The sequence below is a fragment of the Choloepus didactylus genome, chromosome 4, assembly GCF_015220235.1.
Source record: "Choloepus didactylus isolate mChoDid1 chromosome 4, mChoDid1.pri, whole genome shotgun sequence".
In the NCBI taxonomy this organism is placed as follows: Eukaryota; Metazoa; Chordata; class Mammalia; order Pilosa; family Megalonychidae; genus Choloepus; species Choloepus didactylus.
In genome coordinates this window covers 177,533,988-177,558,346 of record NC_051310.1, presented here as the reverse complement: position 1 = coordinate 177,558,346, position 24,359 = coordinate 177,533,988, and the positions used below count along the sequence as shown (strand labels likewise).

The window sequence follows — 24,359 nt, the reverse complement described above, 5'->3', positions numbered from 1 at the left end:
GTGCTACTTGAGTCATTTCTCTAGTTAGTCTGTCAAGATTCTTTAAGAATGTTTAAAAGTCACCTTTTATGTTTGTCAGAAGGTGTGGTTTGAATCTCTGCTGCCTGAATCTCTAGGACATGATTCCACTTTTATCTGCAATTCCATGATGTACATGAATGCACAAATTTGCTACATTCTATCTACAGGCCTCCTCCAGGGATTAATAAATGCCAACTCTCTAGAGGCAGTCTTGAGTGTTATAAAAGCCCCATGGCCAGAGCCTAAATTGGTTGTATTACCAAGAGAAAGAATGCTATAGATCAATGATAAAGACAAATAATTATATGTAAAAAGAAAATCAGTGTTTGCTTGAAAGCAATTTAGAGAGAAAATTCTTGATGAGAATTTTACCTCTGCTTTATAATTTTTAATCTATTTTCAAATACACCCTGTAGCTAACCTGGCCTCCTAAGCATCCCAATAACACAACACATCATCAGTTATAAAATAAAAACTACTTATGCACATTATTTAAAAATAATTTTTCCTTTTTTTTTTTTTTTCAGAAAAGTTTAAGTGCAATTGCAGAGCTACATATCCAGGAAGGAAAAATAAATTGAATAAAATTAAGTTAGGAAATATGGCTGAAGCAAAAATAACAATGGAAATATAATGTTAATTTTTTAAAAGACAGAGTAGGTCAATATGTAAAATGGATATGGTCCTATAAAGCTGCTACCAATGCACCATCACTTGGCTCTCCACTTCCAAAAATTTCATTTATTTTTTTTTGGCACTTGGCAGTTTTCAAAGGACTTTCATATACATTGTATCATTTTAGCTGGCTCTGAGTAGATAAAGGTAATGACTGGAGAACCAAAGTTCCAATCTTTTAGGTCTGACTGTTCTAGAGCTCCCCCAAGGACATATCCCTCTATCATGCTGTCTTACACCTTCCTTCATTCTGGTACCATTACCTGTAAGGTCTTTTGTAGGTTATTTTGTCAGGAATTATTCCTTCAGTCAAAATTCCTAGCTTGTGGCCATGTCATTGAAACAGCATTAGAAGACCCCGGATTTCAAGGGTTCAAGTCTGTAGATATCCAGTGGTCTGATGACTCTAACTGTAGTGATGTCAGCCCACTCGTAAATATCCAGCTGACTGCCTATACAGTTAAAACTTCTGGCAACTCTCGGAGCCAGTTTGTGCCAAGCACAGTTGTGGCATTAAAAATAAAAATTCAGAAAATGTCATTTAGATTATTTGGCTTTTATGGATTTTCTCCCCCAAATTAAATATTATAGGCAATGATCTTTTATAGATTAGAAAAAGGCTATAAATGGATGGCATTATTCATTAAATGATGCCTTAACATTTGAAGCCAGGAGACATATCAGTCCCCAGTGCTCTCACCTTTAGTTAAATTAGCTAAATAAGAATGGGTGACTGTTGACTATATATATTCTTCAAGAGCTATTCTGTATGGAACTTTCCCAAGACTTCAAAAGATGAATTCAGTCATAACCAAGTCAAAGTCCTAGACAGCAAATAACTTTGACAAAGACACACAAACCTTTTAATGAAAATTCAATCAAATATATTTACCAAGAGGTTTATAATTTTGTAAAGCTAATCTTGACAGATTCTATAACAAGAATAGTAAATATAATAATAAAAATATTAAATCAAATCCCTGGTGATATCCAGAACTATACCTGTCAGACATGAGACACTTTGAAGCTACCTCAATCTTAATACGTATAACAGTGTGATAATGCTTCTCCTATCTTGCTAAACTATAAGTCTGTTAAATAAAAACATGAGCAAACTTTGGTTAAATAAAGACTTGAGCAAAATTTGGTTCAATCTCAGAGAGTTGTATTAAATCAATTCATAAATGGGGGAGATTCCAATTACTGTGAGAGAGGAATTCCACTGAACAAAGAAAGCAGCAGTTTTAATAGACAGAACAACAAAGTACAATGGGAGGAGATCTTAATTCTTAAGGGCACGGTTGCTTAGAAACAAGGAGGTTAGCTGGCATGAGAATAAGGAGTTGGTAATAGCTGACTGGCAGATTAAAAATTCTGGGCTAGCTGGCATTTACTGAGGATAGAAATTTCTTAGATTTGTTTGTTTTGCTGCTAGGGGGTTTAGTGCGGATGTCTCCAGTAGGGTTTACTAGATTTTATTTATCAAGTCTTTATCCTTGTTAAAAACTAGTAAGAGCAGCAGATCTTGACATAGGACCTACTATGTTCTAGACACCATTTCTAGGAGCTTTGCATTTGTTAACTCATATGATCCTCCCAGCACCTTGAGGTACTTTTTATTAATAGTTTCAGCCCATGTTTTACAGGTGAGGAAACTGAGGCACAGATGAATAAACTGAATTTCAAGGAGTTTCTTGAAAACACAGAGCTGTTTGTCAGAAATCAGCTGCTTTGGTTTTGCCATCTGTGCTCTTAACCACTGCAATATGCAGTACCTACTTCTCAATAATTCACTGAATTTTTTTAGTTCAATTTTATTGAGATATGTTCACATACCATGCAGTCGCACAAAACAAAGCATACATTCAATTGCTTACAGTACCATTATATAGTTGTGTATACATCACCAAAAATAACTTTTGAACATTTTCCTTACCTCACACACAAAAATAATATGAATAAAAATTAAAGTGATAAAGAACAATTAAAGTAAAAAAGAACACTGAACAAGGGGTGCTTTTTTTTTTCCCTCATTTTTCTACTCATCCATCCACACACTGGACAAACGGGAGTGTGGTCCATATGGCTTTCCCAATCACATTGTCACCTCTCATAAGCTACATTTTTATATAATCATCTTTAAGATTCAAGGGTTCTGGGTTGTAGTTTGATAGTTCAGTGAATTTTGTTGAACTGAAACAAATGGCTTAGTATCTCCTGATTACAGTTGACAGAAACAGTTGCTTTTGGATACAGAATAATAAAAATATTACTTTTGGATCTACAACATGTAGAAATCCCTCTTCTTTGTTGATTATTTTACAAGAGAAGGTGTGCCAGTTTGAATGTATTATGTCCCCCCAAACGCCATTATCTTTGATGTAATCTTGTGTGGGCAGACCTATCAGTGTTAATTAGATTGTAATTCTTTGAGTGTTTGCATGTAAATGCACCCCATACAACTGTAGGTGATAACTCTGATGAGATAATTTCCATGGAGGTGTGGCCCCACCCATTCAGGGTGGGCCTTGACTAGTGGAGCCATATAAATGAGCTGACAAACAGAAGGAACTCAGCGCAGCTGTGAGTGACATTTTGAAGAGGAGCTACAGCCAAGAGGGACACTTTGAAGAAAACACAGGAGCTGCAGATGAGAGACAGTTTGAAGACAGCCACTGAAAACAGACTCTTGCTCCAGAGAAGCTGAGAGAGGACAAATATCCCAAGTGCAACTAAGTGACATTTTTGAGGAACTGCAGCCTAGAGAGGAATGTCCTGGGAAAAAGCCATTTTGAAACCAGAACTTAGAGCAGACGCCAGCATGTGCCTTCCCAGCTAACAGAGGTTTTCCGGACACCACTGGCCATCCTCCAGTGAAGGTACCCGACTGCTGATGTGTTACCTTGGACACTTTATGGCCTTAAGACTGTAACTGTGTAACCAAATAAACCCCTTTTATAAAAGCCAATCCATTTCTGGTGTTTTGCATTCCAGCAGCATTAGCAAACTAGAACAGAAGGTATTAATTTATTCCTTTGAAATTACAGATTTTCCTTTATAGGTTAATGAAAAACCTTATCCTTGACTGGCAGTTTGTAGAAATGGATTCGTATATATAGTAAAGATCATAATATTAATACCATGTCCTGTTATCAAGTGACTCATCATTCAATGTGCTAACTTCATGTGCTCCTGAAAACAAAATGTTTTTAAAATTCATGAGAGCTCATTTCTTTAACAGAATTTTACAGTAAATCCTTTACAAAAGAAGGATGTCACACATCATCCTATAAACTATTTTGTAGGAACATATATTTATAGTCACATATATTTCATTAGGAAGAAATATAATGATATCCCTGATTGGCTATATTAAGTCTCAGGTCATATTTCTATGTGTACAATGTAATAAAGTGTACTTCTCCCATTGTAATAGAAAAGCTGTGATGGGTTATTCTCTCTCCTCTTCTCTGTTAATGGAATTCGGTCATATTTTGGATTACTAATTGCTGTGTTCTCTACTAAATAAAATAAGGATCTAATTAATATACAGAGATGCTCTTGAAGCCCAATAATTTTATTTGATTGAATAAAAATTTTAAAAACATTCTGTGATTGCTGAGCACTTGTATGTGTTAACAGAAATCTGTTTCTAATCAGACAAATTTTGTTTAGTTTGGTCTGGTTTAGTTTTTCTCAAAAGGGCAGGAGTTAAAGATTCTGACTCCTTTTAAGTCTAGCTCTATTCATGTGCTAAATGATTATCATGTTTTTACTTATTTTTTAATGTGGGAATCTCGAAAATTGTAGTTTCCAGTGAATTAGTAAAATGTATTCAAAACCTATTTTACCATAGCTTGGTATTAAATACATACTATCTTTAAAATAATAAAACAAAATCTCAAATAATTGTTGAGTGCCTACAACTGACAGATACTGCTTGGGCACTTTTCCTTACTTTTCCGTATTGCTTCATTCATTTAAAATTTTTGAAATGCCAACTTTTCTCCAAATCAGAATAGCCTTTTCAAAGCCTTACCTATACTCCATGTGAAATTTTTATTTTCAGAGGCCACTTGACCTCTATATGCAGGTTTACTTCTCTGGAATTCCACAGGTTGTCCAAAAAAAATCCCTGAAGGCTCTTACACCCTATTCCTTATTCCTAATATCTTGGTAACTCTTCCAGTCAGAACAAGCCACTAGGAATAGGATCTACCTTGTTCTTGACAGTCTGTTCTCTCGAGGGCAGTATTGTATAACGCTAAAGAAAGTAGATTCTGCCCTTGGCCAGCCTGAGTTCAAAACCTGTTCCATCAAAAAAGCCTGGCTGTGATCCTGGGCAAGCCTCTGAGCCTTGGGGCTGCTGCGCAGCTTGGGACCTGAGTGACAGTCATATCTCGCACTCTGAATGACAGCATAAATATATTTATTCACATTAGCTTGATTAAGGTCAATTTATTCTCATGTTAGTTTGATGAAGGCTAGAAAAATGGGGATATTGTTCAGTGTGAATACTTGCTTTCAGGAAAAAATCTGATTATATATCATGTCACACACTGTATGCACCAAACAAATGTTAGGCTCCTCTTTCCTTTCTCTCACATCTTCCCTTACAATATATTTGTATGGTCTAATTGTTGTACATCTTTGTGCATTCTTATGTTCCTTGGAACTGAGTTGTTTTATTTCCCCATTTAGAGTATCTCTTTATCCTGCAGATAGACTTAAAAAGTGCCCAAAGATGTTACATACAAGAATCTGTATTATGGTTTTGTAAATAATGGTGAACAGTTGAAAACAACTAAATAATTATCAGTATGACACAGCTGAATAAAAATATTGTAAATCTGTTCAGTAGAATACCATTCAGCTATTTAAAAAAGTATGCTAAAAATATGAAAGGCTGTCCAAATTATATAGTAAACAAAAAACAAAGTGGCATAAAACTATTTGTTATTTGAGGAGTGTAGAAAACCATTAACAGAGATTATCTCTGAGACTAGGTTCAGCAGACTTTTACTTTTCACTTCATCCCCTTTCCTTTTTATATATATATAAAAAAACAAGGTCAATTAAATAATTATAATTTTTAAATAAACAGTCTTTTTTCAGTCATATGCTCTTAAAAGTAATACTTTTATTATTACAGATTGGGAGCAGTAAGATGTAAAAGCTTGATTAAATTTAGTGTTAACAAGAACCTGGCACTTTATCCCTTGTTAGTGAGTTATAAAATTGATCCATTTTTAGAGTGATTTGGGAATTTCTTTCACAATTTCAAATATGCATACCATTTGACCCAGCAAGTCTACATCTAGAAGTCTCCAAAGGAATCCTTAGAAAATGATGTCTCGATATATACATACATACTTGTAAAGACACGTACTAGGGTATCATTTGAGAAAAGAAAAAAATTGTTAACAACCAGAAGGCCCATTAACACAGGTCAGATTAAGTTAATTATGGCACATCAATTTAAGATGCAATGCCAGACAACTACTAATGAAATATTCAGAAAGGTTTTAAGCATTAACTTGGATTAACATCCAAGGTGTACCATTGTGTGAAGAAAGCAAGTTGAACTTAGTCTAGTAGAAATAATTAACAAATAAATATGTACTGAAAATAGGATGGAATTTTATTAAACTTAAGTCATGACTCCCTCTGGAGACTGGGATATCATGGGTAAAACTATTGATTTTTCAGCTATTTATTGTGATGTTTTACAATGAGTGTGCCTTGCTTTTATAATTAAAGTTGTTTTGAAGGACAATATTTTTTTTCTCCTTTTGTCCCTGCTTCTGCATTTCCACTATCATTACCCTTTGTATTATCTGGTCCCTTGATCCTGGATTTTAGAAGCAAAGAATGTGGAATTGAGGAATTCAAAGGTTGCCTTGTCCATCTATCTTTATAAGATTTGACACTTCCTGCCAAGTTGTTGACCAGTCTATTCTTAAACCTTGCTAGTGAGACCTCACTAGCAATGTGGGCAGCCCCAACATATTGCTGGTAGATTAGAAGAGTGGTTGAAGGACTACTTCTAGCATTAGCCCCAGAAGATTCGAATCTCACATGTGTCACTTACCAGCTAAGTGATTACTCTGATGCCTCAATTCAGCATTTATAAAATAAGGATAGTGGTCTCTAATTCACAGGGCTCACATGAGGCTTAAAGAAGCTATGAATGTAAAACATTTGGTATGGTGAAAGTACTGAATACATTCTAGATGACAATGTTTCTATTATAGCTGTATAGTTATTACTATTCAGTTTTATAACAAATAAATCTTCTGTTATTCAAGGCTGTTCATATAATCTTTCCTTGTACCCTGCAAATGACATTTTTTTTTGTTCTATTTAGGCCAGCCCCTCACAGTCCTATAAACTAACCAACCAACCAAAAAACCCTTCATTTCTTCTCCTACTGTTTTTTCTCGCACTCATATTGTTCTTTTCCTCATGTCAAATAAAATCAAATCAGGATTTAGGTAAAGAGATTCATCATTTGAAAAGATTATTGCAAGGGATTGTGGCAGTGGGGAAAAACTCTGAAAAGACTGGTGTCTCAAAGGTCCAGCAGAAAACAGGATTTTGTTATTTATTTATTTATTTATTTACTTATTTTCAAGGAGGAGATTCTGCCAATAAAATATTTGGGAAGATGGATTTTAATTAATAACAATAATATCAGTAAAAATACCATTTATTGCATGCCTATTAGATGCCAGACATTGTTAGGTATTTTACATAGTTACATGATTCATTCCCTTCCTTAGCTCTATTAAAGAGTAATTATTATCCTAATTTTACAATTGAGGAAACTGAAACTCAGAGAGAGAGAGAAACTTGACCAAGGTCACACAGCTATGAAACGAGAAAGGAATTGAACACATTTCTGTTAGACTTCAAAGGTCAATATCCTTAACACCATAAAAAATCCCTTCATTACTTTCTCAGCATCATCATTCTCCCTTTAAAAATCTATCAGTTGATTTACCCTACAGTGTCACAGTCCATCCTATGAGTTCAAACCTTCTGGCTTACACGGACTCTGGGTCCAAACCAGCCTCATCTAATTGGCAATCCTTTTGTTTTTTGTGTGTGTTTTTTTGGTGTGTGTGGGTGTGTGTGTGTGTGTGTGTGTGTGTGTGTGTGTGTGTGTTTCTCTCAGTTCTTTATTCAGAGGCTAAACCCAAACCCATAGTCACATTAATCAGTGCCATTCACTTAGTGTAGTGGGTCATTCCCTTTAACCATTTCTTGGCTCCCCTTTGGAATCTTTTAGGTGTTGGGTTTTTGTTTTGTTTTTTTTTTACATTTTTTTTTAAATTATCAAATATAACATGTATACACAATAGTGATAACTTTCAAAGTAGGATTTAACAAGTAGTTAGAAAATTTCAAAGAATGTTATGGATTACAGTTCCACAATTTCAATTATTTTGTTACTGTGAAATATATATATAGAAATGTGATAACTTTCAAAGTATAACTTAACAAGTAACAGAGCAAATTTTGAAGCATATTATATGTTACAGTTCCACCATATCAGTTATCTCCTTTTAGCTATTCTAGTATTCTAGAAACTAAAAAACAAAATTATTTTTATAAATATTCAGTATTCATAATCCTTTGTTAAATTTTATCTTGTCAGTTGCTACCCCTCTCTCTTGTTTGATCACTGTCTCAATCTTCAGGGATATCTGGGCAGTGACCAACCAAACCTGTTCATATTGAAAAGGGTTGTGGACATTATGGAGAAGGGGGATGCACCTGGTTGATGTTCTCAGAAAGGCTGTAGCTTCTGGGTTTTGGGACTTATCTGGCATAAGAAAACTCTAGAGATTTAAGTTTCTGAAAGGTCAACTTAGTGAGTGAAATTTTTATAGAGTCTCAGTTAAGGATCTAGGTATTCTTTAGTATTTTCTGGACTATTGTTGGTTAGGGCTTGGCTTACTGTGGGCATTTGGGATATCTGGTTGGATCTTACATAAGAGTAACCTCCAGGATAGCCTCTTGACTCTATTTGAAATCTCTTAGCCACTGAAACTTTATTTTGTTACCTTTCTTTTCCCCTTTTGGTCAAAAAGGCCAATACCTCAATGCCAGGGCCAGGCTCATTCCTGGGAGTTGTGTCCCACATCACCCAGGAGATTCACTCCCCTGGGAGTCATGTCCCTCATAGAGGGGGAGGGTAATGAATTTATTTGCAGAGTTGGGCTTTAGAGAGAGAAAGGTCACATCTGAGCAACAAAAGAAGTTCTCTGGAGGTGAGGATTTGTTTTTATAATGAGAGGTAAAGAAACTTAGAAGAATTTGGGTTTATTGAGTGGACTGCATGGGTGGGATGATCATACAGTTGATCAGTGACAGCTTTTCCCTGCAGTCAGCTGATTCTCTGTTGGGGCTGTAAAGGAGGGGCCGCATGCCAGGTCTTGCTGAGGGTGGGTCAAATTTCAGGGTCCTGGGGAAGCTGAGAAACTTAACTAAAGTTTGGTCAGGTCAGATAAGCAGACATTTTATCCAGATTGGGCAGTAAGTACAAAGAGTTCAGATAATCATTTATGAAGCAAAGATTGGGAATTTGGAGGGTCTGCGTCTGTGAGTCTTGTATAACTCATGGGGAAAGGTGGTTCTTTGCAGTAAGTTATTTTCCAGCACAAAAAAGTTGGTGGATTTAATAACACTTACTGTTTTTCAGGAACAAAGGACTCAGTTAAAGTTTAACATTGTCACCAGAAGTAGTCTTCCCTCTCCCTTCCACCAATAAAACTTTAATACATTTTAAAGGTCACCTCCTCTGATAGGCCTCCCCCACAAAAAAAATAACCTGATGAATGACCAATGCTTCATGTGCTCATCACTCTTTTCCCTGTAAGTATGTGAGTTCTAGAGTCAGATTGCCAGGGTGTGAAATCCCATTCCAAAGTTTCCTAGTAGGTGGACTTGGGTAAGTTAACATCATGCTACAGTTTCCTCATCTATAAAATAAGAAAAAATAATTACTACTCCATAGTGTCATTGTACGGACTAAAAGTTTTTAGAACATTATCTTCCACAGAGTAAGTGCTCAATAGTTGTTAGCGACACACAGTTATCATTATATAATATAAAACTGTATTAATTAATAATTATAATTATTGTACTGTAAAATAACATTAATTCAGTTTTAGAATGTTACAACAGCTAAATATGAAACCAGAATATTATTCTCCCTACCAGATGATGCATATAGTGCTATTTTTGTATGCTATAAAACCAAAAAAGAAAACTGCATTGTGCCAGATAAGCAGATTAGTCTTACCAATACTCTGAAAGTCTTCCCAGATATCTGTTCTCTTTTTGAGGTTCTGGATATTGTCCTTGCTTCCTGTATGATAAAGATGAATTATCTTCCTCACAGGCAACTGTAACATACCATGACAATATCACATAATAGAATAAAACCTAATCTAATCATTATCATTACTGCTGGGGTCAGAGCACAGATCTGGTGCCCCTGGGTTATCTGGCTGTTTGTCCTGTCTTCAGAGACCCCCTGGCCATTTATCCATTTGGGCTCTGACCTTCTCTCCTTTGTCTTGTACTCCATCACTAAGCCTTTTGATGTACTTCAATCGGCTCATTGTGCTCCCCTGTTTTCCTGACCATGATCATCATGCAGATTACTCAGGTAGCCTTCAAATACAAATAAATAAAAAACATAGTAAAATATAAGTAGAAAGATTAAGGTAAAAATTCTGTAAATATAAAAGAAGGCAGAGGATAGGTGAACATTAAAGACTAAAAAGGATGATGCCAACTATCTAGCAAAACAAAGAGAAACTGACGATGGTGCTCCTGTCCCCAAGGATTAAAAATGACAAAGGAAAAAAATAAAGAAATGAAAAGAGGAAGTCACTAAAAACACATGCACAAAAGACAATAATGACATTTAGCGAAAGCCAATTCTATTTATATTTTCTCAACTTACTTCTGTTTTCTCTGAACAGCCCTTTCCCAGAAATTATTTCCCATTGTAAGCAAATCTACACATGGTTTTTATACCAAAGAGATTATTTTATAATCTCTCATTAATGGAAATATGAAGAGAATGTGAGTTTAGTAAAATCTCCCTTTAAGGAATCATTTTCTGACCACATCCAAAAAATTGTCCTCAAATATTTCCACTATAATGCTACCTTTCCAACATGTCCTAAATAGAATGCCTAATTAGAGTTCCTAAAGATTAATATTGATACTTCACATTTGAATACTGCTTTATCATTCAAAAGATGTTTTTATGTATTGTCTTAGTTATTTCTAACAGCAATCTTGGAATCAGCAGTCTATGTTTATTATTCCCATTTATAGATGAGTTAAGGGAGACACAGAGAGGTTTACTGTTGGATTCCCAATAATTAACACTGTGCAAAAGCTGAATACAAATTTAGAGCAGAAGACATGAAAGGCTTCATGGTCACATTCTTTTATTATAAAAACTGGGAAGAGAACTGACTTATTTAATTTCTTTTTGTTTCCATACCATCATGATACCCTTCTGCCAACTATCCACTGGACAGCTTCCCTTGTTTCACAGCTGGGGTAGAGAGGTAGGGACATATCACCCGGTTTCTCTGTTTTGCATGGCTAGTTAATGATAAGCTCAAACAATAATTCAAATTTCCCTACTCCTCAACAAAACTGAAAATGTTGTGGACATGCAAATTATTCAATTCATTTTCCTTCAAATAATTTTTACCCTGAAATTGGTCAAAAGAGTTTGTGATTTGGCTAGACCCTCAATTTTTTTGGTAGTAAAAAAGTAAGGACTTTGACTATGTAAATCATTTTATATTTCACATAGATCGTTGCTGCATGTTTCCTTTTTTTATATAATGATGATTGTGGTAAGAATAATAATGGAGCATTCTGCCTCACAAATACCCAAATTCCTTCCAATATGCTTGAAAAAAACTCCTATTAAAAGAGGTTTTTCAAAAATATATTTTTAAGGGCAAATTCTGTTTTTCTTTCCAAGACATTATTGTTCCAAATGAGAAGTGTTTCTGCCAGGTTCCTACCACGCTCACATTGCTGTAAAGGCACCAGTCAAAAGCATCATGAAATTGCTTTTTTTACCAGTCAGTGAGAACCAATTGTGAAAAAGGCCATTCTGATTTTTTTTGTTTGCTTGTTTTGTTTTATTTTTCTGGCTTAGTATTATTTTTTATGAGTTCTCCATTTATTTTGCCAAAATAGCTATTAGAGATAGGAAAAACATTATTTTAAATACTGTAGGAACAATGAACCTGCTCCTAATGAAAGGGAAATGTACAACTTTTCATCACTTTTTAGGAAAAGGAAACAAGTCATTTCCAGTAGAAAGTATTGTAATTCTGAGACATGAATATATAAGGATTGCTTTCAGGCTACAGCTTTATCGGTGCCTAACCAAGATATAGGCAATGTTTCTCTCCCAACAATAGATAAACACATTGTGTCTAGGTGGTGGAGAATAGGGGTATGTGGAGAGGCAGTGGAAGAATGTGACTTGTGTTAAAAGCACAATCATTTAAATGTCTCTGTCTGCATAAATATAAAATATACACTACTTAAATATGATTGTTTGGGATTGTGCAGCACCTACATGGTTGGTTAATTAATGGGTTGTTGTTTTAACCTTAAGATTAGTAGACATCACAGGGTCATGTTTTTCTCTACATATACTTTGTATGACTAGGCAATGATTAGTTTGAAGTTCGGTGTGAATGTATATCACATGGCATGTACTTTTTTATTCATATGACAAATACTCACTCCCAATAGTGGTTACAGTTAGCTCTCTGCCTTCTCCATGTCCATACCAGGTAGATGATGAACATAGCTGAGGGAAAAAGACAATTGGCCAACTGGTCTCACTTTAAGAGAATTATCACTGACCTACTTGAGCCCTTGTTACTACCTAGCAAGTCTACAATATTTCCTAGTCTGCTCATACTCCCACTCTCTCAGACTACTATTTTTATCTCTCCTCTCTTTAATCTTCTAGCCCCTCCCTCCTCCTCCTTACTCTCTGTAGGTAGTCTTGCTTCCTGTTTCACTGAGAAAATGGAATAATTCAGGAAATGATTTCTACACCACAACTCATTACCAATCTATTTATATTCTCTCTCTCTCTCTGCCTTCCCTTCTGTTATGATGGATTGGTTGCCCATTTATATTTAAGAACAACCCTTCATTTGGTCCTCATGGCTCTCATCCACTCAACTACTGCACATGAGCAATGTGTTCCTCTCCATCAAGCATCATCAAATTTCCACTCTACTGAATCATTCCCATGATCATACAAACAAGATGTCATCCATGTTAAAATAAGCAGCAAACGAGCAAAATCTGGAGTACACTTATTCTCCCAGATACTGTCCAATGTCTCTGCTAACTTAAAGCCAAAGTTATCAAAAGATGTCTATACTTGTTTGTAATTCTCCTCCTCTTATTCTCTTTTAAACTTTTCCTAAATTAGGCTTTGGTTCCCATCAATAAATGAAAATGATTTTATTAAAATAACCAAGAAACCACATGTCAATTCTTAGTTCTCAGACTTATTTGACCTACCAATTTTCATCTTACTTGACTTATTTCCTTCATCACTTTCTCCTTAATACATGAGCCTGCCAGGATTCTCTCTGTTTTCCTCCTGCTTCACTGGCCTTTCTTTCTTAGTCTCATTTCTGGGGTCCTTCTCATCTCCCTATATTCTGAGTACTGATATACCACAAGGCTCAGTTCTCTGATACTTCTCCTCTATACCCACTCCATTAATGATCTCATCCCATGGCCTTAAACACCATCTAGGCTAAGAACTCCCAAAATGAGATGACTCTCTGGACTACAATATTGCATTTCCAATCATCCACTCAACTTCTCCACATAGATGTCTAATATATATTTCAAACTTAACTTATCCCCAGACAAACTCCTTATTCCACAATTCTCCCCAACCTGTTCCTCCCACTGTATTCCCCATCTTGGTATGTATAACTCCTTTCTTACAGATGCTTAGTAAACAACCTTGGAATCCTCCTTGAGTCATACATTTTTTTTTACCGTACCCCATGATCTGTTATCAGAGCCTGCAGATAACAGGCTCTTTAAAGACTCAGACCATTTCCACAACATCCACTTCGATGCACTTGGTTCAAACATTGACATTTCTTACCTGGCTTATTGCGATAATTTCCAACTGTTCTCCTGGCTTCTACCCTCTAAGCCTCAAAACAAAGCACTAGAATGCCCTATTAAAACATATGTTAGGTCACATCACTTTCCATCTCCAAATCCTCTAACAACTTCTATTACTCTCAGACTGATTCATACTTGTTAGAATATCCAATAAGACCCTTCTTTAATTGTTTGTTCTATCTCTTAAATCTTCCCCTCACCTCCTGAACTATAGGACACTGTATTTATTTAACAAATATTGAGTTCCTACCATGAATAAGGTCATCACTTTTGAGGTACTATAGACAAAGTGGTGAACAACTTCTGGTTGCTTTTCCTCAAACATAACATGCACACCACAGGGACTTTGTGTTTCTGGATTGTGACTGGAATGCTCTTCCACCATATATCCACATGGATGGCTCCCTTCCTTTCTCAGGTCTCTGCACTTTGACTACTGTAACTGCAGCAAGAAGGCTGGGAACGCCTCACTACAGAACACAGATGTGTATGATACTCATCTTTCAAAAAAAATCCTACATCTCAGTCCCCCTTTGCTTTTCTATATATCATTTGTCTTTAAGTGACATGCTATATTTCCTTGTTTATTTGGTTATTTTATATCTCTACACATTAGAATGTATAAGAATTTGTAGCAATAAAATGCAATGAAAGGGAGAAAATAATAGATCCAAATTATTTTTTTAAAACCAGCATACAAACAACATAGGTGAGAAGCTGTATGTATTAAAACTTTTATTCTCATTTAAGTAGAAGTTGTTTTGTTCATATAGCCCTTTCACCAATATTAAGACAACAAGAATACTGTTTACCTTTTTGGAGCTCATTTGTGAATTGCTCCTCATTGACAAAGAGTGTTTACTTGGCTTTTTAAAGACCCATAGCAGAGTAGTGCTAAGTAAAATTGTTTGATTACTTGATTATGAAAATGCTATCCAAATTCTAGTACAGTGCACACAGCCAAAACATTTTCTAAACTAATTAGGAATTGGAAGTTGGGTGGATCCAAGTGGCTCTCCACCCTATCCATGGACAAGAGCCAACCTTAATCTAGTTGTGGGCTGAATTATTGCCCCCAAATATTTTTATGTTGCAATCAGGATCTTAATTTCAATTTGTATTTATATTCTTGCTTACTTGTTAAAATGTCGTAAGTACCTGTTAAAGAATTTTCAGCCATTGTTGTTTAAAGCAGTAATCTTTTCATTTAAAAATAGAAGTTGAAACCATTTTAGGGAAATGGCTTGCTTATGAGACTAACATTCGTGAAGCTATCTATGTCATTACAGGTATATGACCTGTGCTTTGATAAACTAGCACTAAGCTAGGAGATAGCCTTTAAATTCCAAACCTTAGACTTCTTTCTGGTTTTGTTACCTGAGTAATGGATGGTAAAATATTGTTCTACTTTAATATTATTTTTATGTTTTAAAATAAAATTTAAACATCGCATTCATGAAAAAAAGATTGTCCAATATTCTCTAACATATAGTTCTTTAATGCTTGCTGGAAAGACAAATTTCTTATTATAGCATTGAAGATCTTTCCAATATGCCCTCAATCTGTATTTCCAGTCTCCTTACCCATTACATACCCTAAAACTGGCTGGTATTTTGGATTTTCACTATTTCTTAAACACTTAATTTACTTTCTTGTTTTCCCTGCTTTTGCTTGTGCTACCATTTTTTGCAATTTCCTTATACATTGCTTACTCACCTTTCAAGTCCATTCTCATATTTTCTTTCTTCTATGGAATGTATGCTCATTTTGCTTCTGCTTTCTCCTCCTCAGAGTTAATATACTGTGTGGTTTCATAAACTTTATTGAAATTTCTTTCCTTATATTAACCATGATGGGCTTTGAATTAGATAAAATAGATTAAGCATTTAGCAAGTCTTTTTTTCTCTACCAGATGAAATGCTCCTTGAAGGGAAGGTGATTGATTTCTTATGCATTTCAGTATCTGCTAGAATCTAGTTCAGTGGTTCTCAGTTTTTAACACAGTAAGTTTGTCCCTCAGGGGACTTTTGGTGATATCTGAGAATATTATTATTGTTATGGAAGGTAGTGGATTATCATCTGGGGGTTGAGGCCAGGGATGGTAAACATCCTACAATGCACAGAAAAACAAGGAATTATCTCGCCCAAAATGATAACAGCACAAAGCTTAACTAGTGCTGTTTAATAAACCCATATGTGGCAGAAACACACGGGAAATAGTTTTGTCAAATTCAGGACATCTAAACAGTTTTGCTAGATTCCAAAATTCAGTTTAGAGTTTTATCTGTTAAATTTTTCAATTAACATCATTTCTATTTTTATGGGACTTAATAGGACATGGGTCTCTTAAGTTCCCAGCTTTCATCTTACTTTTCCACTTTGTGGGCAGCTTGAGAGCACGAAAGGAAGAAAATTAAAGAAAGATCACATAGTTGTGCAATACACTGCCCCATAAAAAATATGAAAATAAAAAGTGTGATGTTTTTTTCTGCAACCTGCTGGGCTCCACATCTCACCTGTCATTTCTACCCTCCCTAACAAACTGTACCCTCTCTTGCTGCTTTCAGCTCAATGATTTTCTCTGTTTAGGTTCCTGCCATTTTACCAAACTTCTGGTTAAATAACTTTGAATATAACATAAAAAGGTTTTGAAATAAAAATTATGTGATAGGACTACTCTAGAGAAACAGACAGTGGAACAGGGTGAGGGAAAGAGGACTGTGGGAAAGAAGACTTACACTTCTGACCTGGTGAAGTAGCTGGACAGAGAGGTAACAAAAAGACTCTGTTTATTACTTCAACCTTCTCTCTTGCTTCTCCAAGCCCCCTACCCACAAGTATCCCACTGTCTCCATTCTTTTTAATTCTACTTTCCAATAATGAGCAAAGATTCCCTTCACTCCCCACGATCCCCCACCACCACCCTCTGCCCCAATCTTACACTCTTTCTCCCCGGTTCTTGGTGCATGCTCTTTCTTTTTTAAGAATACCTTTCTTACCACTGTGTACATTTTCAACATTTATCCTCTTCAGGATTATACTCAATTATTGCCAACTTTCCTGGTCATCCACACTGCATAAATGAGGCTTTATGTACCCTTCGAATGCACTTCCTTAGCTCTGTGTTTTCTTAACAGAGCACCAAACACATTAAATTCCAATTGTTTACTTCTTGATCCTCTCCATGAGGAGAGGGACTATGTTTCCCTTCAATAATAAATGCACAGAAAACACTTTCTGAATAAATGTACAAAAGAAAAAATAAAGAGTAAATGGGTAATGAGAGTCACAGCATCTATTGCAAGCTTTGGAAGACTGAAAGCCATAGGGAGATAAGCATGGAATTATCTCGCCCTTTTAGGCCTGTGCAAGAATTAAACAGCCAAAGACTGAAAATTTGTCATTATATGGCCTTTTATTTCCTACATAATAATACTGCTTCGATTTTTATTCAATTAAATTCCTCTCTGGAAGAACTATGATAAGAATTCTAGTCCGTTAAGTCCCAGTATCCATTGGAAAGGAGTTGACAAAAAAAAAAAAAAAAAAAAAAAATTTGCTTATCCCGTGACATTAAAGACTTGAATAATTTATGTAAAATATGAGTTATAAGAAAATCACAAGAGAATATGAGCAGATTCTCCATAGGTTTGTTCTTGTGAAGGTATTTATATTAATTATAAATCTAAGAACTCAAAGGAATACAGGTATAATTTAGTCTTTTTATTTATCTTACAAAGAAATACAACAAATGCTTACTTGGAACACTTAGATGGAATATTGAGTAGCTAAAGGCAGTTGCAGGAGGAAGTGGCTGAAGAGATATGAAGGTAGGAGCTGTTCCCACTATGGTTTGCAGTGGCTAGGCATCGGATACAGCACGAGGAAGGCAAAAGTACTTGGCTTCTCATCCTAATAGCACACAATGCCTGAAACTGAAACCAAGGAAACATTATAGTACAGTAAGATATGAACTCTCCTAATGATCTAAACAGAACAGTTTAATTCCTCAAGACAGGTTTCCACTCCTGGACATGGAGAAGAAAAAGTGCTGAAATGAGGGCTACCCCCTACCACTGACCTGTTCCCCAGTACCCACTATAGGAGCTGTTTGTCCCAGGCTCAGGGATAAAGAGCTAAGATTAAAATGTGGAGAGGCTATAAAGTCAGCACTGTGGAAATATTATAAAACCACATGCTGTTTTCTGTAACATAATCATACCTCCTTCCAGAAGTTCTCACCCCTCATCACCACACAGGGCCTGGGAAACCTTCAAATGGGGAAGCATCACTGGTGTTTGGGTTTTCTGGGAGGAATGTGAGAATTCCTAGAAGATTATTTTTTATTCTCCAGCTAAGTAACCAAGTGTAACATTAGTAGTGATAAATCACCTTGATACTATGTACCCTTGATATGATGTAATGAAAATGGCAATTTGCCTCTGTAGTCTTCTTCCCCAAAACACATTCCCAGTCTAATCATGAGAAAAATATCAAATACTAATTGATAGACATTTTATAAAATTCCTGATTGCTACTCTTCAAAGCTGTAAAGATCATCAATGATAAGGAAGTTCTGAGAAAATGTCGGAGCCTACGGAGACCTGATAATTTAATACATTGTGGTATCCCAGATGGGGTCCTGGAACATTAAACTGACATTAGTAAAACTAAGGAAACCTGAATAAAGTATGGTATTTTATTAATAAATAATGTATCAATATTAGTTCCTTAATGGTAACACATATGTCATACTAACTACATGATGAATGATGTATAATGTATAATGGGGGAAACTGGGTGGAGAGTATATGGGAGCACTGTACTATCTTTACAATTTTTCAGGAAATGTAGAACTGTTGTAGAATTAAAACAGTAACATTTAAATAGAAAAAAAAAAAAGATTTGCATGGAACCTGGAATATACCGTTTTATCCTAAATCATTTTTTTACAAAGCAATTAAAGATAAATTGCCTTATTTTTTCTACAACCTAGTTATTATTTAGGGAATATAAATTCATGATTTCCATTTTTGTTACCTTATTAAATCTGAAAGATAATGGCATTTTCCCCCCTTAGATTAAGTTCCTACTTCTATAGTGAAATAAACTTTGCTATTAACCAAATCAATGCTAGATTAGGAAGTAGTCAGATTTTAGTTCAGGATGATGGAAAAGTTTTGGAAATGGATGGTGATGATGCTACTACAACACTGACAATGTAATTAACAGCAGTGAAAAACATATATTTGAATGTGGTTAAAAGGGGGAATTTTAGGTTGTGTATATATTATTAGAATAAAAGATTTTTTTTAAAAATCCACAAGAATGTACAACACCGAAAGCCCTAACATAAACCATGGACTATAGTTAATAGTACAATTATAAAAATGTTCTTTCACCAGTCACAACAAATGTGCCACATTAGTGCAAGGTGTTAATAACAGGGTGGTATATGAGGAGTCTGTATTTTACCCATGATTTTTCTGTAAACATACAACTTCCCTAAAAAAAATTTTATTCCTAGCTCTTACCAAATAGATATTTGACTCAGATAAGTCATTTAACACTGAAGTAATTCCCCAATTTTTTACCTGATTTTGATTTCTCATTTAACTTCTGTTTTTATGTATGTGTGTGTACACTTTCAAATTGTACGTACTAAGTAACAATACATTAAAATCACCATAATCAATATAAATTCAGCTCAAGCAAAGAATCTTGGAATTTTAATTAGTCTGTGCAAATGCAGGGGATTTTTGAAATATTAAAAATAATGTGGATAATTCCAAAACTAGCTGCCAACCTGAGGAATCCCAAAACTCCAAATAAGAAATCATAGGACTAAATTACTGCAAGTTCCACAATGTTATTAAATAAATAATTGACTTAATTTAGACTCATGCATTCCAATATAATCGATCACCTTTCTAACACATCTTGCTTGCATAGAGAATCCTTCTGCCTTGCCACTCTGATATTTGCTCATTGGGCTGTTCCTGAATTTAACAAATACATAAGTTCCTTCATGTTGGAGAATGTGGTAGGTGCTGAGGATCATAAAGATAAAAGATACAGTTCTTGCTCTCAGGTCAAAATTTTCCTGTGGTATTAAAATCCTTCCATATGTGACCACATGGTTCCTATGTGATTATTTCAAAAGTTTCTAAAGCCATTAAGGAAACAACTTGGGAAATAATATTTACAGTGAGCAAACAACAGCATGTCTTCCATAGTTGGTGATTTTTTAAAACCTTCACAGAAGCAGGAAGTACACGTAATTGACTTTCCTAGAAGTGGGACTGAAGGAAATTTTTTCTTTGGAAATATGAGAAAAGTTCACAAGACAAAAGTAGACAGCAAAGGGTATACATTATCATAACTTCTGTTTTCTTTTAACAGTTACCAGCTTCTCAAATCCAGTCCTCTTCTCCAGTAATGCTTAAAATAAGGTAAGTGTTCAACAAATATTATTTCTTAATGATGAAAAGGGTGACTTTTAAATGAATTATTCTGTATATAATAAATTTTAGAATGATCATTGATTTCTACTAGATCCCGATATAGGATTTACAATTTATTTATTGTCTGGGCCAAGTATCACAAATTCCTAGTACTGGTTATTTTTTTCTCTGATTAGTTGAACTAGTTTTAATTAAATACACAGTTAAGGTGTAAAAATTAAGCACTTTAATTTTCACAAGGCAGTAAGAAGGAAAATATTATTTCCTATTAAAGAAATTAGATATATTTATTATAATATGCTCCTTTCTATTTGTAAGTATCTAGTATATCTATAATATTACTGTATGAGATAGCAACATTAGGGTCTAATAATAGAAGACATCTGTTCTAGATTGTTCTTTTTTCAGAAATTATATTTTAAATTAATAGCTCAATAAAATTTCATTTTTATTTTTTGGGTTCACAGCTCTGAGTCACTTTATTCTCCACTTTTACTTTATTTACTAAGGGAAGTTCTGAGTTTATAGAAAAATCATGCATAAAAAGCAAGGTTCCTTCATACTACCCTATTATTAACACCTTGCATTAGTGTGGTACATTTGTCACAATTGATGAAAGCACATTTTAATAATTGTTCTATTAACTATAGTCTATAGTTTAGCTCAGGGTTCACAGTTTGTGTAGTGCAGTTCCTTGAATTAAAAAAAAAAAATGTATTATGTTACCATATCTACAAACTAGCATTTGCCCTGTTGACCATATTCAGATATATATTTCACTGCTCTTAATTATGTTCAAAATGTTGTATTATCATCACTACCATTCATTACCAAAACATTTCTATCATTCCAAATAGGAACCCTATACATTTTTTTTTTTTAATTTTTATTGGGATTGTTCAGATACCATACAATTATCCAAAGATCCAAAGTGTACAATCAGTTGCCCCTGGTACCCTCATACAGCCATGCATCCATCACTGCACTTAATTTTTAGAACCTTTTCATTACTCCAGACAAGAAATAAAGTGAAAGATGTAAGAAGAAAAAAAAAAAAAAGAAAAGGAAACTCGAATCCTCCCATATCCCTAACCAACCCCCCTCAATTGTTGACTTGTAGTGTTGGTATAGTACGTTTGTTACTGTTTATGAAAGAATGTTGAAATACTAACTGTAGTATATAGTTTGCAATAGGTATATATTTCTTCCCTATATGCCCCTCTATTATTAACTTCTAGTTCTATCGTCATACATTTGTTCTGGTTCATGGAAGAGTTTTCTAATATTTGTACAGTTAATCATGGACATTGCCCACCATAGGATTCAGTTTTATACATTCCCATCTTTTGACCTCCAACTTTCCTTCTGGTGACATATATGACTCTGAGCTTCCCCTTTCCGCCTCATTCACATGCCATTCGGCACTGTTGGTTATTCTCACATCTTGCTACCGACACCTCTGTTCATTTCCAAACATTTAAGTTCATCCTAGTTGAACATTCTGCTCACACTAAGCAACCACCCCCCATTCTTAAGCCTCGTCCTATATCTTGGCACCTTATATTTCATGTCTATGAGTTTGCATATTATAATTAGTTCTTATCAGTGAGACCCTGCAATATTTGTCCTTATGTGTCTGGCTTATTTCACTCAGTATATTGCCCTTGAGGTTTTGTCATCAACCCATTTTTTTTTTTAATGGTTTTGTTCACATGCCATACATTCCATCCTAAGTAAACAATCGATGGTTCCCTGTATGGTCACATATTTATGTGTTCACCACCTTCACCATTATCTATATATGGGCATCTACATTTCTTCCACAAGGCAGGAGGGAGAGTCAAAGAAGGTAGAGAGGCAAAAGAAAGATGAAAAAAAAAATGACAGCTAGGAAGTAACAAAAGGAAAAGTAACCTTAAATCAAAGTAAAGAGTCAGACAACACCACCAATGTCAAGTGTCTAATATGCCTTTCCTATCCCCCCCTCTTATCTGCATTTATCTTGGTATATAGCCTTTATTACATGAAAGAAAGCATAATACAATGATTCTGTTAGTTACAGTCTCTAGTTTACGTTGATTGCATCCCTCCCCCAGTGCCTCCCCATTTTTAACGCCTTGCAAGGTTAACATTTGCTTGTTCTCTCTCATGAAAGAACATATTTGTACATTTTATCACAATTGTTGAACACTCGAGATTTCACCAAGTTACACAGTCCCATTCTTTATCTTTCCTCTTTCTTCTGGTGTCTCACATGCTCCCACCCTTTCTCTCTCAACCATATTCATAGTTATCTTTTTTTAGTGTACTTACGTTGCTGTGCTACCATCTCCCAAAATTGTGTTCCAAACCACACACTCCTGTCTTCTCCTATCACGCTGTAGTGCTCCCTTTAGTATTTCCTGTAGGGCGGATATCTTGTTCACAAAGTCTCTCATTGTCTGTTTGTCGGAAAATATTTTGAGCTCTCCCTCATATTTGAAGGATAGTTTTGCTGGATATAGGATTCTTGGTTGGTGGTTTTTCTCTTTCAGTACCTTAAATATATCACACCACTTCCTTCTTGCCTCCATGGTTTCTGCTGAGAGATCTGCACATAGTCTTATTAAGCTTCCTTGGTATGTGATGGATTGCTTTTCTCTTGCTGCTTTCAGGATTCTCTCTTTGTCTTTGACATTTGATAATCTGATTATTAAGTGTCTTGGCGTAGGCCTATTCAGATCTATTCTGTTTGGGATACACTGCGCTTCTTAGATCTGTAATTTTACGTCTTTCATAAGAGATGGGAAATTTTCATTGATTCTTTCCTCTATTTTTGCCTCTGCCCATTTTTCTTCTCTTCTCCTTCTTGGACACCAATGATATATACATTCTTGTACTTCATTTCATCTTTAAGTTCCCAGAGACGTTGCTCATATTTTTTCATTCTTTTCTCCATCTGCTCCTTTGTGTGTAGGCTTTCAGGTGTTTAGTTCTCCAGTTCTTGAGTGTTTTCTTCTGATTCTTGAGATCTGCTGTTGTATGTTTCCATTGTGTCTTTCATCTCTTGTGTTGTGCCTTTCGTTTCCATAGATTCTACTAGTTGTTTTTTTGAACTTTTGATTTCTGCCTTATGTATGCCCAGTGTTTTCTTTACAGCCTCTATCTTTTTTGTGAAATATTCTTTAAACTTTTTGAATTGATTTAGCATTAGTTGTTTAAATTCCTGTATCTCAGTTGAAGTGTACGTTTGTTCCTTTGACTGGGCCATAGCTTCGTTTTTCTTAGTGTAGCTTGTAGTTTTCTGTTGTCTAGGAATCTGACCTCCTAGGCCACCCCAATCAGGTTTTCCCAGATGAGAACAGGCTCAGGTCACAGAAGGAGGAAATATTCAGTATCTGGTTTCCCTGATGGTTTTTCTTAGAGGATTGATACACCTGTGCTTTGCTGCCCAGCAGGTGCACCTGTCAGCCTGTCACCACCTGTGTAAGAGATTGTGACCTGTGGCTCTCCTACCCCAGGCTTTGGGAGAGCTGGGCCCCTCCCTTTCCTCTTGGGAAGCTATGCCCCCTCCAGAGAGGTCACCTGAATATCAATAAGTTCTTTGTTTCTCTGAATCTGCTGATCAAAGTGTTTTGATTTAAAAATGTCTGATACTGTTTTTACTGCAAAGCACTGCAGGCTGAAAATGGCTGAGATTTTCTCCACAGAGAGAGAATGGAACAGAAAAGCACCCAGGTTCACCCATCAGCCAGAGATAGCACCTGATCCTCTGGGCTCCCCATCCTGAGACAGTATGTCCCCCGACTCTCCCAAGGTCAGTTGTCACCAAAAGCCTCTGCCTGCTTGTTGAAGATTTGCTGTCTGTATTGAGCAGTTAACATTAAAAGCCCAGTTGGAGCTGGGCTGAGAGAGTGCTGCCCATGAGGGAGGGGATCTCGGCTCTCAGCTCTCAGTGCAGGTCTGCAGTTTTATTTACAGATTTTATGC

General features: G+C 35.5%; 1 long non-coding RNA gene across 1 annotated transcript in view; it reads left to right on the top strand.

Annotated features, from left to right (window-relative positions):
- The window catches only part of LOC119530792, a 104,881-nt gene that overhangs the window by 60,456 nt on the left and 20,066 nt on the right, over positions 1-24,359 (top strand). Inside the window, exon 2 of the long non-coding RNA XR_005216145.1 lies at positions 20,329-20,378. This is a non-coding gene — a long non-coding RNA (uncharacterized LOC119530792). The remainder of the gene's footprint in view (positions 1-20,328; positions 20,379-24,359) is intronic.